At 43.1% G+C, this 14,823-nt stretch overlaps 1 protein-coding gene across 2 annotated transcripts in view; it reads left to right on the forward strand.

Annotated features, from left to right (window-relative positions):
• The window catches only part of ADAMTS14 (ADAM metallopeptidase with thrombospondin type 1 motif 14), a 97,385-nt gene that overhangs the window by 32,075 nt on the left and 50,487 nt on the right, over positions 1 to 14,823 (forward strand). The window lies entirely within an intron of this gene.

The following is a 14,823-nucleotide window of genomic DNA, read 5'->3' on the forward strand; positions in this document are numbered from 1 at the left end:
CTGAGGATAGAACATCACATTTCCTATAAATGTAACAGAACCTTCACAGCTGCTTTTTGTAGGGAGAAGCAGCTTTGTGAGCGCAAACATATGTATGGCAGGACCCCCTGGGAGAGGATTAAGCAGCTTCTCACCCGAGTGTTTGTCAGCTTCAAATTACTCTCTCTCCAAACTGCTTCTTTATTTAAGAAGTGGATGTTGGACTTCGTTACATGCATTTCTTTTCAAAATGTATGTCTGACCTTAAGTGGTAAATAGTTCTCAAACATGAAGCTTAGGAATTATTCAGGTGTAATGTTCCCAATCTCCAAACCCGAGTTTAGAGATTGGGAACATGCTGCAGACTACCCCATCCCCCTTCTCTTCTCCTATTTTGTGTGCAAATCTTCCCTCTCCCTTCCATAGTTTGCCATAGCCAAGGTTTAATGTGTGTACATGAGGCTTAATCATCATTAGAGCTAACCAGAGTTGCCTTGAACCATGGGTTTAGGCTGATGACAAGCCTTGATTTTGGGACAATGTGCGTTCTAACCTGAGGCCATAGCTAGACGGGACAAAATCCCAGGGTGATCCCCGGGATCATCCCTGTGCATCCACATGACACACAGGGGGTCCCGGGATCAGGGAGGGATGATCCCTCCCTTGCCCCGGGATCTCACCCTCCCCTTTAGCCCTGGTTTTTCTGCGGTCTCGGGCTCAGACACGTGGCCAGGTGCAGCGGGTTGACCCGGCTCCTCGCGATTCCTCGCGAGGAGCCGGGAGCCGCACACGGAGCGCAGCGCTCCTCAGGACCACTGCGCCCATCGGGGGTAGGGTGGGGGGAGTGGGGAAAATAATTTAAATTTTAAAAATTACTTATCGTACGAGCATTCATGCGCTGCTGGCCCTTCAATAAAAAAAATGGCAGGTGCAACACCTCTCCTTCTGAAGTCGTCGCGTGTAAACAGAGGAGGGATCTCGCGATAAACACATTGTGAGATGTCGTGTGCTAACAGGTAGGTCTGGCTAAAGCCATAGTTAGCTACAGTGTCCACATAATGCTAAGTGGTGGTTACAGCATACCACAGAAGTGAGGGAGGGGGAATTTGCACAGAACATAGGAGGGGGGAATCTGAAGCATATTCCTAAACTTTAAATCATGATTTTGTGTTTGGACATGTTGCATGTAGATTGCATCTTTAAAAGGCTCTGGTTTCACTGTTTTTTAAAACCTACATTGACTGGAATACTCATTCCATTACAAATGTGCCCCTTCCATTTTTGATTCTGTGTTTACAGTTATACAAGTAGTGCAAGAGAGGCTGAAAAGCAACTTAAGCCTTTTGAATTAAAATGTGTATAGGATATCTGCTTTATTTCCAATAAATATGAACTAAGATCCTCTTTCACCTGTCTATAAACACTTCCTATTAGATCAAAGTAATTTTGCTGTTTTCTGTCTCACTGCTGTTGTTTTTCCCTGACCTTTCCTCTTTCATAGCTCACAAGAACTTCTATTTCATAATTTATTTATTTTTAAAAGGGAAAGGCTAAGATATATTTCCTAAGTGCTAGAGAATGTGGAAGACTAATATTGAATTTGCTCTTAATTTGTCTGAGTATTTGCTTTCCTACACTTCTGGCATCTAAATACCTGCAGTCAGACACTTTTACAACTTTCTGTTTATGTCTTTTACCTTCAAATATCAGTCCATTGATTTTTCTCTTCTTGGCTGGGTTAGGGAGATTAGATATAAGGTCTAGGCACAGATGGACCTTGAAGCATTTTTTAATGAATATCTTTTTTGGCTCCTCTGTTTGCTTCTTTTTTGTCTGAAGTGCAGAGATTAGGATTCCATCCCTGGAATTCTACTTAAAGGGTTAGGTGACCAAGCAGTATTAGTTGAAAGAGCAGAAGCACAACAGAGTAAGTAGTTCAGGATGCAAATGTTGGTTGGTTAATATCCAGGCATCCACAAATAGGCCCACCATGGCAAACTTGGTGAGCACCCCTAGTGAGTGTGACAAGCTCCTGCCCCCTGCCCTGCCCTGTCCCAGAGTGAAGACTGTGCAGGTCAGGAAGCATGCGCTGTTGGTCACTTTTGCCCAGGAGATGCCCCATGCGCCTTTGCGCAGTGGTACCCAGGAGTGCCTGCTTCCACTCAGTCATCCCCTCAGGAAACACTGGGTGCATTGGAGCATTGGCTGCCACTTCCCGAAGGTCCATCTTGGGATGTGTTGCCCAAGAGCACAAGCATTCTGATCTGCCTTCCCCTTGGGAACAGCCAGGCGGAGGTGGAGAAGGAGGACCCTGCTGCCTGGAGATTCATGGAGCACCTCAGGGCAGCAGAACCCAAGAGTGTCTGCTTCCTATTCACGCTCTACCACAGCAGGAGGATGGGGGCACTTTCAGTTGTTCCTCAGCATTGGGGCTGTGGGCCCCTTCGCTGAACATTGGCTGAAGTCTGTGCTCTCCATGCCTCTTTTTCCCACAGAAAAAGTGCTTTCAGTCACTGGTCAGCACTGGGACTGAAGGCATGTGGACACCTCCAGGTAGCGGTGCCAAAGAGCATGGGCTTCCTGCTCTGACTTCCCCTCAGCCAGGCAGAGTTTTCTCTTTGAGCGCAATGGCACCTAACAAGACTGGGGCCATAATGGAAGGTCTGGTGACTACTATGGATGACATGGCCAGCAAGGCAAATCCAAATTTGTGAACTCTTGTTTGCATCAGATAATATTTCCTCTCCAATTGCACATCTCTTCTTTCCTGTAGTTACTGACTAGAGATATTGACTAGAGATATTGACTAGTAGAAATATGATAGAACTTTCTTTTGAATCCTGCTGTTCTTAAGGGGAGAGGGATATCTTATCACAAATAAAGTTTGATGATTTCAGGGGAGAAAAGGGCTGTAGACTTGAAAAACTAGTTCTGTGCCATGTTCTAACCAAATGTTTCCCCTGCTCACGCCACAATATGAGGCTAATGCATTCCATTAACCATTTTGTGGTTAAGCAGCATGGTTTAGCGTGTTGTCTGAATGGGGCCAATGTGTGGAGCTCCGTCACAAGACAAAATAATAATAATAGAGAAGTGGACAGGTGATCCCTTATTTGTACCTTATTTCCTTTGAATCTCATTTTGAACTAATTGACTTTCTAGCAATATGATTATGATGGGGAAATTCTCTTTGTAAGGTGAAAGAATGAAGGTTGCATACATGGCATGCTAGTGTTGGGAGTTTCTAGATGGGATGTGTGCTAATACTATGAGTAAATGGCAAGGGCATGAGAATAGAAGGAAATGCATGGGAGCAGGGGTACAGAATGGTGAAAACCGTTACGTGTCTCTCTTCCTTGACCCCCCTTCCATTTTCTTGGCAGATTTCATGGGGTGGGGGAAACGTGGATGATGAAGTAAGGAGTTGCGCTGAAATCATCTTCAAAGAAAACCATCACTCTTCATCAAAAAGTCTGATTAGTATAGTAGTTGGTACTAAAGGATTTTCAAATCATTCTTTAAACTAGGCTCCCCATTTTTCTGGCATCTTAATGATAGTTTCAACACATGTAAGCTTTCTTTAAAACTCTGACTATATAGTGCTGTGTGTCTGAAGTGACCAGTTGAAAGTGTTGCCTGCAATTGAACTAAAAATCAGGCAAATCATTGTTGGGACTTAAATAAATACTGGAGCAGCTTTGAAGTTATTTCAAAGGAGGTTATTTCTTTTTTTATTGTTGAAGTCCCCAGTGCAACAGTTACTTACAACAAATTGTGCTGTTTTTGAGAAATGTTCAGACGGATGCTTTTAATTAACATTTTTCAGGAAGACATGCATAATGGAATATAAGGTCTCATTTGAGATCCGAACATTTGCCCAAGTCCCTGTCTACACCAGGCAGGATTTTGCACTATGACAGTGGTATATAAAAGGCAGGAGCCACACCAACCAGGATGATCAGGGGTCTAGAAACAAAGTCCTCTGAAGAGATACTGAAACAACTGGAGAGTTGTTTCAGTATCTCTTCACAGAGAGCTTCGGCTATTGGGCGGTATGAAAATGTAATAAATAAATAAATAAATAAATAAATGTTTAGACTGGAGACGAGAAGATTGAGGGGAGACATGATAGCACTCTTCAAATACTTAAAAAGTTGTCACACAGAGGAGGGCCAGGATGTCTTCTCAATCCTCCCAGAGTGCAGGACACGGGATAATGGGCTCAAGTTACAGGAAGCCAGATTCCAGCTGGACATCAGGAAAAACTTCCTGACTGTTAGAGCAGTACAACAATGGAACCAGTTACCTAGTGTGGGCTCTCCCACACTAGAGGCATTCAAGAGGCAGCTGGACAACCATCTGTCAGGTATGCTTTAGGGTAGGATGACCATATGAAAAGGAGGACACGGCTCCTGTGTCCTAACAGCATAGAAAAGGGAATTTCTGCAGGTGTCATTTATATATATGGAGAACCTAGTGAAATGTCCTCTTCATCACAACAGTTAAAGCTGCCCTCTTTTAAATCTGGTCACTCTAGTATAGCTCCTGCAGCTTTAACTGTTGTGATGAAGAGGGAATTTCACCAGGTTCTCCATATATACAAATGACACCTGCTGAAATTCCCTTTTCTATGCAACTGTTAAAGATACAGGAGCCCTGTCCTCCTTTTCATATGGTCACCCTACTTTAGGGTGGATTTCTGCATTGAGCAGGGGGTTGGACTTGATGGCCTTATAGGCCCCTTCCAACTCTACTATTCTATGATTCTATGATAGCAGTATGAAAGCGGTATATGGTATGTGTCAATGGGCCCCAACTGTTGTCAGTGCACTTCAACACCACTATAAAGCAGTAGTGTGGCTCCTGCCTTTTATAAAACCGTTTTCATAGTGCAATATCCTGCTTGGTATAGATGAGGCCCTAGTTTGTCCCTCCGATTTATCTGTTATTTTGTATGCCAGCTGCTGGGGCAGGTCTATGTTCTAGAATATCTGTGCATAAATGATACACTTCTGCATGTGCCAAATGGTTCACTTGCTAGTAGTTCATAAATTCAGATTGTAAAGTTGGCCTGCAACAAAACGTAAATGCAAAGGCATCTTCTGTGCGTACAACTTGATGTTTGAGGTGAGTTGTGTTTATGGAAACCCGTCCTCAGCATTCATTAATTTGCTTGTGAAACCAGTCCAAACGGTGAGCACAGAACCGGGTTTTCCCTGCTTCTGACTCTTTACTCTCCCTTCTTGCACTGCTGGTGTCATGTATGATGTCATTTTTTTCAGCTTGTGGGGGATGGCATGAGAAGCTCAAAATTGTCAGGTTTAATCAAAAGCTTTATTTTCAACCCTATTTCACGGTTTATACTCAGCAGGGAATGCTTTTCACTTTGTGAATGTTCAGGATGCTGTGGGGGGAACTGAAAGAGGGACAGCGGCCTTTTCAAATGGAAAAAAGCCCCATTTGAGTGCTTAATGAGCTAAAAGAAAAGATCAATAAAAAGGGAAAACATGACCTCTTCGGAATAGTTTACCAAAGCATTATTTCCTTCATCAGGCTTCGGGCGGGCCTTTTTCTTCCCTTTCTCTTTGTTCCTGCTTCTAGTTCTGACACTTTCTTTTTGCAACCTTGTCAAGTCTCCCGGCACTCGGTGAGCAACACCCACAGTTTAATGGCCTCACTCCCTAGTTATCCATTATTGGTGGTGACCTTTTGAGAGGCTTCTCTTTGGGGTGGACTCCCACCATGCCATGACGTCACAGTGGGGGCTGCGGCACTTCAGAAGGTGTTTTGGCCTAGCCTGCTTCCCATGCCGCTTTCCTCAGAATTTGACAGGCCTGTCTTCTGTTACCGTAATACCAGAATGTAGCTTTCGTTTATTTCATCTGAGCCAGAATGAAATGAAGGGGACACAAGTAGTAATGGCAACCCTGCAGGTAGTAAGAGAATCAGAGAGAGCTGATGTAGCTTAGGGTGCAATCCTATGCATGTTTAGATAGAAAAACATCCTACAACTCCCAGCATTTTCCAGCTGGAATGGCTAGCTAGGGAATGCTGGAAGTTGTAGGACTTTTTTCTGTCTAAACATGGATAGGATTTGCACCCTTCGTTGCCGAAGGACTGTCCCATGAAATCTTGCTTCTGCAATGTACTCTCTAGGTGTCCTTTCGCAAGTCGCCATTATCTTAGCATCTCCCCCCAAATCTGCAATATGGAGAGGAAGGCCTTAGCTAGACCTACCTCTTGTTCCGGGGGAGAGGAGGGCAGACCTCGCATTGCGATTAATGTGAGATCTCGCCCCCATTTACATGTAAGGTGCGACAACCTCAGGAAGAGACGTGTCGCGCCGCCGTTTTTAAAATTTTTAAAGGAAGAGGAGCGCAAGAACGGTCGTGCACAAAGGTAAGTTTTTTTTTAAATTTTAACTACTTTCTCTGCTCCCCCCACCCTACACCGATGGGCGCAGCACTCCTTAGGAGTGCTGTGCCCTGTGTGCGGCTCCTGGCTCCACACGCATAATTGCGCAGAGCTGGGTAAACCTGTGGAAACGTGCCACACGCTCCGCGGTCAGCCCGAAACCGCGGAAAAAGCGGGCCCAAAGGGGAGGGCTGTATCCCGGGACAAGGGAGGGATCACCTGTGCATCATCTGAACGCACAGGGATGATCCCGGGGTTTGCCCCAGGATAAAGCTTGGTCTAGCTAAGGCCAAAGATAATAGTGTTCTGCCTTTGTTGTAAGGATTTCGAAGATAATGTTTGTGAAATAGGGCTGCCTTTGAAAACTATTTGGAAATTTCAGTTAGTCCAAAACTAGTCTAGTTAGTCTTCCAAACCTATTTGGAATATATCACACCTGTGTTGAGAGAAATGTGCTGGCCTTCAGTTTGTTTCAAAGTGCTGTGAAGCCCTAAGTGGACTGCATGATGGATACCTCCAGGAGCACATCTCCTATATGAACCTCCCTGTACACTAAAGCTCCATGCAGGAAGCCTCCATCAGATAAATAAATAAGCCTTACTCTTAGTAGAGAAGAAGTGGGCAACTAGTGGCTCTGAAGATGTTTTGGCCTACAACTCCCATGATCCCTCACCATTTGTTGTGCTGGCTAGGGTTGATGGGAATTGTAGACCAAAAGATCTGGAAGGCTACAAGTTGTCTATCCCTGCAATAAAGTTTAAAATGTGTTCTCTAGCTTCTACCATGTTCACACTGGGACAGCATTTTCATTGAGAGTTTTCTGCATATAAAGCATGTGCACTATCACTGAGCTAAGGACTTTTCTAAGGGGTGTGTGTGTGTGTGTGTGTGTGTGTGTGTGTGTGTATATATATATATATATATATATATATATATATATATATATATATATATTATTACTTCAGTTCCAAACCCTTTCTTTGTCTGGCATGGTGAATTTAGTTAGGATAAGAGGCAGGATATTCCTGGTGGTGGCAGGAAATTATTGAACTTTCTCCTCAGGTTATTGAAAACCTTCCCCGGAGAAATTTATCAGGGCAGCTCAATTTTTGCCATAAAAAGGATCTTGAAAACTGTTTTATTTCAATGAGCATTTGGATGTCTGGCCCAAATTACAAATTATTTGGCTTTTTACCGATGGCTGAAAATTGGTTTGTAATATATTTATTATTGCTTTTACCCACTATATTGTTGGTTGTTTTGTATTTTTACTTATATCTAGGAGTGAATTGTGTCATTTGATTTATCAAAAGGCACCCTGTTTGTGGGACAGTAATGAAGGAATAATATAAAGTATTTTGAATACTTTTAAGTTGCTATATCAGTGCTAAGTGAGTAAAGCTAACCTTTACTCACAAAGACACAAGCCATTGCATGAAGGAGACTGACATCGGTAGTGAAAGATGAGAGTGTGCTTGAGGTTAGCTTTACTCAGAAGTAGCTTGTTCACTCTCTTTCTTTCTCAGCTAAGAAATATGTTAGTGCAATGCACACTTTAAGCAGGATGCCCTGTGCTTTGTGGGGCGGGTGACCCAGGAGGAGCAAGGCGGTGTTCGGAGTTCATCAGAAAGAGACACACATGGGAGCCAGCAACTCTAAATCACAACCTGACCAAGACCACACAAATGAACACTAATCCTATTAGTTCAAGGGAAGGTTGAAGAGGAGTGTCAGAAGGGAAGAAGAAAGGATTTGATGAACTGGTAGCTTGGGTGAACAGAGACTGCAGCATGAATAGAGTTAATACATGAGGCCTGCACTGAGAGCTCATCAATAAATACATCACATATTTTTTTCTTATTCTTTTAAGGTTATTCCTGCAACAGGGTTCCCATGAAAACTTGTTGCTTCAGGCACATTATGTCAATTGGAGAACTTCATTATGCTGTACATTTTCTTTTCACCAAACAAAATGGTGCTCAGGGCTGCTAACAGTAATAATAACTTCCATATAAAAGAAGATATTCTGATTAACAATTATAATCTCTACAGTTAGAACCTTGTGACAACTACCAAGTATTGGAATGCTATGAGATGGCTGAGCTTTGTGGTGGAGAAGAAAGTTTATGAGAAGTTGCAGAGAGATATCTAGATGCTCTTCTGTGGTGAAACCTTAGGTTGGACTAATTCACATGACCAAAAAGCAAATTCAGGTTGTTTCCTCCTGCCCACACCCAGTGTGTGTTTGTGTGTGTGTGTGTGTGTGTGTGTTCCCAGATAAATGTGGTAAATTCCTTTGTGTAAGACGAACGTGTGCAATTATTTCCCACAATTATAAATTACTGGTCTACTTGCAGTAAGCAAGATACATTTTCTTATATACCTTTTCTCAGACACAGCAGTGAATTGAGACCATAATGGACAGGTTCTTGCAGGTGACTCATCATGTGTATACATCAGCTGTTTTGGCCACTAGGTGAACAGAATGCTGGGCTAGATGGACCCTTGGTCTGATCCAGCAGGGCTCTTCTTATGTACTTCCAAATGACTTTTACTCTGAGTGACCAGTGACTTTTACTCTGACAACATGAGCCTGTTTGGAAAAGGAAAAGATGCCTGGAATAATATCTAGATGTCGGTACCTATCTGTGACTTCCTGATGTTGGTGCTGTAAGAAACGAGAGAAACATTTATTCAAATATTAAGTTCACAGCATCCGTATTTCCAAATCTGTGATCCTCTACATGGGATTGGGAGGTGGAGGGAGGCATTTCAGGCAGCTCTCTGTGAGCTTGCGGAGTTTTGATGAGGAGAGTCTACTAGTTCCTGCCACCTTAAGCTGATTAGAGGGAGAAAATCCTTCTGTCATATTCTCACAATGAGCCAAGTTCAAAACTGTAACAGTTACCATTTGGCACTAATGAGGTGGCCTGATTACCTGCAATGGCCCAAACATTGGCTTTGTAGATGTCTGGAGATCTATCTAGGATCAGTTAGGGGAATGTTACATACAGATACCTAGAATTTGTTACTGGCTTGCCGTTGACGGCAGCTGTTACAATTGTTGTCGTTGCTGCTTTTTCAAACGATAATATAAGAAACCTTACATGGTGTGTGTGTGTTCTCTATAATAAAATCAGCTTTACTGCAAATGTAGTGATGCTTGATGTTTAAGGAAGTCCATTTTCTCCTCTACTATAATTAATGCGGTGTCCCTAATTAGTTGATCTATCTTTGCATGGCCAGCTGATTCTCACCATAGAATCCACCTCACCCCCCGCATTGTGCTCCCCCACCACACAGAGGACAATCATGTTCTTTTCTTTTTGATCTTTTAAGTGGGCACAGAATGGACATACAATACCATGGCTCCTTTCAACACATCCATAGCAAGAAGTCCTGCTCAGTCTATTTATTTATTTGTACAAATGTATATACTACTAAACATAAAATACTACAGTGGCATATAACATAAAAATCACAACATTAAAATATGTAATAAAGATAAAACAATCACATAATAAAACCGGTATACGTAGCTCGTTCACATTGCAGAGAAAGCCAGAGTGAGCAGATATGTCTTAAGCAGGGGCCTAAAATGCAAATAGTCAGGGCCTAATGTTAAGAGAGAGACAATTTCACAGGGCAGGAGTTGCGACACTATGTCAGGAATAGCTTGGGCACGGCTGTAGGGTCTTGTACCTTTTAGCTAAGATTTAATAGGCTGGAAGGCTTTGGGTCTGGTCAGCCTCTGGAATGTTACAATCTGTGTGAATTGATCTCTGTCAGGCCTTAGCTAGACTTAAGAGAGCTCCCCCTCTGTTCACACGCGACACGTGATGACCTCAGAGGGAGAGGCGTCACGCCTGCCATTTTGTTTTTTGTTTTTTCTTAAAGGGGAAGATGCGCATGAGTGCTTGTACGCTTGTGCGCAAAAGGTAAGGTGTTTTTTTTAAAAATATATATTTCCCCTGCTCCCTCTACCCCACCCCCTATGGGCACAGTGCTCCTGAAGAGGTCTGTGCCCCGTGCGCGGGACCCGGCTCCTCACGAGTAACCGTGAGGATCTGGGGAAAACTGTGATGCCCGGCCACACATTCCGTGGTTTCAGGCTCAGCCCAGGACTGCGGAAAAAACAGGCTCAAAGGGTAGGGCGAGATCCCGTGGCAAGGGAGGGATCATCCCTCCCTGATTCTGGGATCCCCTGTCTGTCATGTGAATGCACCGGGATGATCCCGGGGATTGCCCTGGGATTTTGACGCGTCTAGCTAAGGCCTCAGTGTTCTCAGAGCAGAGTTATAGGAGTGCTTGCTTGCTTGAGGGACTGAGAGACCTGACACACTAAAGGTTCCATTCTTGGTGGTTATAAGATGATGATGATGATTTCTTACCCGCCTGTCCCTCCGGATTGAGGCGGGGAACAACATTAAATACAAAAATGTTATAAAATACATAAAACTGATTAAAACATATAAAATTAATACTAATTGGGAGATCATCCCCCCTCCGCAGGTAGGTCTAGCCATGCCCAAAGAGAATGAGAAGCAAGAGCAGCTGGTGACAAGGGTGATGAGAAGGTAGACTCATTGAGGGAGGGGCCCCATTGAGGGCTTCTTGCCGAAGGGCCTCCAAAAATCTGGAGCTGAGAAACAGGGTAGCCAATTTGGCTTTTTTTTAGGGTTGGGGCTGCCCATTCTCCTTCCAGAGAGCAACAGCATCTATGCTGTGGCTTGATGTAGTTTGCCTTCAAGAAAGACACATGTTGGCTGCCAGCTTCCTTTTTCTTTCCCCCACCCCAGCTTGTGGCAACACATCCCTGGAGGACCGAGGCTCCTATTTACGATAAATAACCTCTTCATCTCATACTACCCACCCCACACTTACACACTTCCCTTTCCCCCTTTGTACTCTACTCCCCCAGTTCCATATATATTAGGAGAGGGGAGGTGGAGTGAAAAGAGAGAAAGAGAGGGGCGAGAGCGAGAGAGCACACTTTTAAAATTTGTTTACTGTGACTTTTTAAAAGCAACAACAACCAAACAAAGTAAACTCTCCCTGAAATGTTTGGGATATTTCCTCAAAATCCCCCCCTAAATTCTGATGCCCTTCCAACTGCCAAAACTGCATGTTTAGGGACCGAAATAGTTAGATCTGAACTGTTTTGGCCCACCCCTTCATGTTGGAAGCTGTGTAGCAACAAATAAATGAATCTAGAATTGTTTAATAGAGTCAGTTTAGGTAAAATATGAAACTCCTGGAATGAAGCATACCACATTATGCTAAAATGCAACTTAATCCCAAAGCTAGTGATATTTTCCAGACAGGGAACACTCTGCGTGATGTGCGGCACAAGACCTTGTTTGGCAAGGAACAGACGTTGGCTGCTACAGTGGAGATGGAATAGCTGTTGCCAAAGGAGGAAGAGGAAAGAACCAGAGTGTTGGATGGTTTTGTTTTGTCCTTCATGCAGAAAGCAGAGAAACATAGTATGAGGGATTGTGTGCATGGTTGAGTCTTTTGGTTTGGCTTAATCGTTTATTTAAGCATGTTATAGTTTTATAGAAAGAACATTTCAAAACCCTCCTGCTCCCTCTTCCAAAATCACAAAACTTTTATTGCTTGTATAATCTCCCTTCCTTCCACACCTCCCCATTTCTAATATATAAGGAAAGGGTGGACGGAAGAAAGTAGAGAGAAGGCAAAGGGTGGGTGCATCTGGGCAGGGTAGGGGTAGGGCATCAGTGGGAGATGAAGGGCCCAATCCTATATGGGTTTAGACAGAAATGCTGGGAGTTGTAGGACTTCTTTCTCTTTAAACCTGCATGGGATTGCACCCAAAGATGTTGTTTATTATAAATAGAAGCCTCAATTCTCCAGGGACATGTCCCATGCTTTAAGAAAGTCCCCAAGATACTGACCCCATTCAGAAGACACCTTAAACCATGGCTTAAAGCCTTGGTTTAAGGTGTCTTCTGAACACAGCCTGGCTTTCTGGCTTAACCACCACAGTTAAAGCCATGGTTTAAGGTGTCTTTTGAACGGGGCCAACATCTTTGGAACAGAAAAAGTGCCAGAAAAAAATTGTGCAGCCTGTACACTGGATCACTACAGCAATCTTATGCCAGTCCCAAGTCATCACAAGTGACTTCTCTTTGGGGCATCATTGATAAGCCAAATGTCTTTTCCTGATGACACAGGAACCAAAAATTGGCATGAGATGGCAAGGAAACCTGATAAATGAATTGCAAGAGGATACACTGAAACTAACCCAGCAGCAGATAGTAATGTACCATATGCAAAGGGCTCGAGATCACTTCAAGCAAATCGGGTTTTAAAAATGGGGAAGGGGGAATAAGATCTCTAGAATCACCCAATCGGTCACTACTCAGTTCTTATTTTGCACTAGCTGTACCCTGCCACGCGTTGCTGTGGCTCAGTCTGGTTAAATTGAAAAGAAAGAAAAGACAAAGCGGATGTTTCTAATATGTTTAATTTCACAATGCTTGTGGATATACAATATTTGTAGTTGTTCCATTGTCTGTGTAGATATAGAGATTGTCTGGTTTGCCGACTCTAGAACACACAACATATAATTGTCCATGTGAGAAGCAATCTGTGTCTAGATCTAAACCGCACAATTCTAAAGATTGGCCCTGAGCTTTGTTGATGGTGATTGCAAACGCCAATCGAATTGGGAATTGCAATCTCTTAAATTGAAATGGCATATCTGTTGGAATCATAGGAATGCGAGGAATGAGGACATCTTCACCTTTGAAAGGTCCTGTCAAGATTGTTCCTTCTATGACGTTGCTCAGTAATTTTTTTACTGCAAGCCGCGTGCTGTTGCAAAGTTTTGTGAGAGAACATGCAAATAGGAGAGGAGGCAGAGGCAGTGGATTGGCCTACTGTTTGGTTTTTAAAAAAGGATGTTTTTACGGTGAGGAGGTTAGTGGAAACTCCTGGCAGTTACCTTTCTTCAGAACGTGTAACTGTCACAGGTGTGACATCTATATTCACTCAGCCAATTGTGAGAGAACATGCAAATAGGAGAGGAGGCAGAGGCAGTGGATTGGCCTGCTGTTTGGTTTTTAAAAAAGGATGTTTTTACGGTGAGGAGGTTAGTGGAAACTCCTGGCAGTTACCTTTCTTCAGAACGTGTAACTGTCACAGGTGTGACATCTATATTCACTCAGCCAATTGTGAGAGAACATGCAAATAGGAGAGGAAGCAGAGGCAGTGGATTGGCCTACTGGTTGGTGATGTCACAATGACCTATAAGAGCAAATAGGAGAGAACATGCAAATAGGAGAGAAGGCAGAGGCAGTGGATTGGCCTACTGGTTGGCGATGTCACAATGACCTATAAGAGCAAATAGGAGAGAACATGCAAATAGGAGAGGAGGCAGTGGATTTGCCTACTGTTTGGTTTTTAAAAAAGGATGTTTTTACGGTGAGGAGGTTAGTGGAAACTCCTGGCAGTTACTTTTCTTCAGAACGTGTAACTGTCACAGGTGTGACATCTATATTCACTCAGCCAATTGTGAGAGAACATGCAAATAGGAGAGGAAGCAGAGGCAGTGGATTGGCCTACTGGTTGGTGATGTCACAATGACCTATAAGAGCAAATAGGAGAGAACATGCAAATAGGAGAGAAGGCAGAGGCAGTGGATTGGCCTACTGGTTGGCGATGTCACAATGACCTATAAGAGCAAATAGGAGAGAACATGCAAATAGGAGAGGAGGCAGAGGCAGTGGATTGGCCTACTGGTTGGCGATGTCACAATGATCAGCAGGACTGGTTTTTAGGAGGCCTATTTCTTCGATTTTAAGACAAACTTTTGTCCCCATATAGAACATAGTTATATAACAACGCTCGCGTATTCGAATGCAACGTTGTGTCAAAATTTCAAAGCAATCAGTGAAGAACTTTTGGAGATATAACGTCTATTTCGACCGAGCATTTACATTTTTATTTATATAGATTTCCCTGCTCTTTAGGATAAGAGCAGTGTTTTCCCTACTAAAAAATAGAATCTTCTCATAATTTTATCCCGCTCTGCCAAATGACCTGCCAAATGACCTGCCATTTATGTATTTATGTATTGTTTATTTACTAAAGCTTTTATAATCCCACCTGTCCATTTTTAAAAGAATATGCCCAAGACAGCTATCAAGGCTTGATGGAACTCTTAATGTGACATTCTATGGTTGAATTCTATTACTTAAAGCCGAGATACCTTTCAGCTTGATTTGTTCACTAGAAGGATTTATACTGAGTTAAATCATTAGTCAGATCTTTCTCAGTTTACTATAAGTGGGGATTATGTTTTTCCTGGTTGTGGAGTACCAGTTCTCTTCCCATCTTTCTGTGACCTACATTTTACCCCCTTAGTAAGTGTAGCCTAACATTTATCCTTATCTTGAAGTGATG

This window comes from Elgaria multicarinata, chromosome 8 (assembly GCF_023053635.1).
Source record: "Elgaria multicarinata webbii isolate HBS135686 ecotype San Diego chromosome 8, rElgMul1.1.pri, whole genome shotgun sequence".
In the NCBI taxonomy this organism is placed as follows: domain Eukaryota; kingdom Metazoa; phylum Chordata; class Lepidosauria; order Squamata; family Anguidae; genus Elgaria; species Elgaria multicarinata.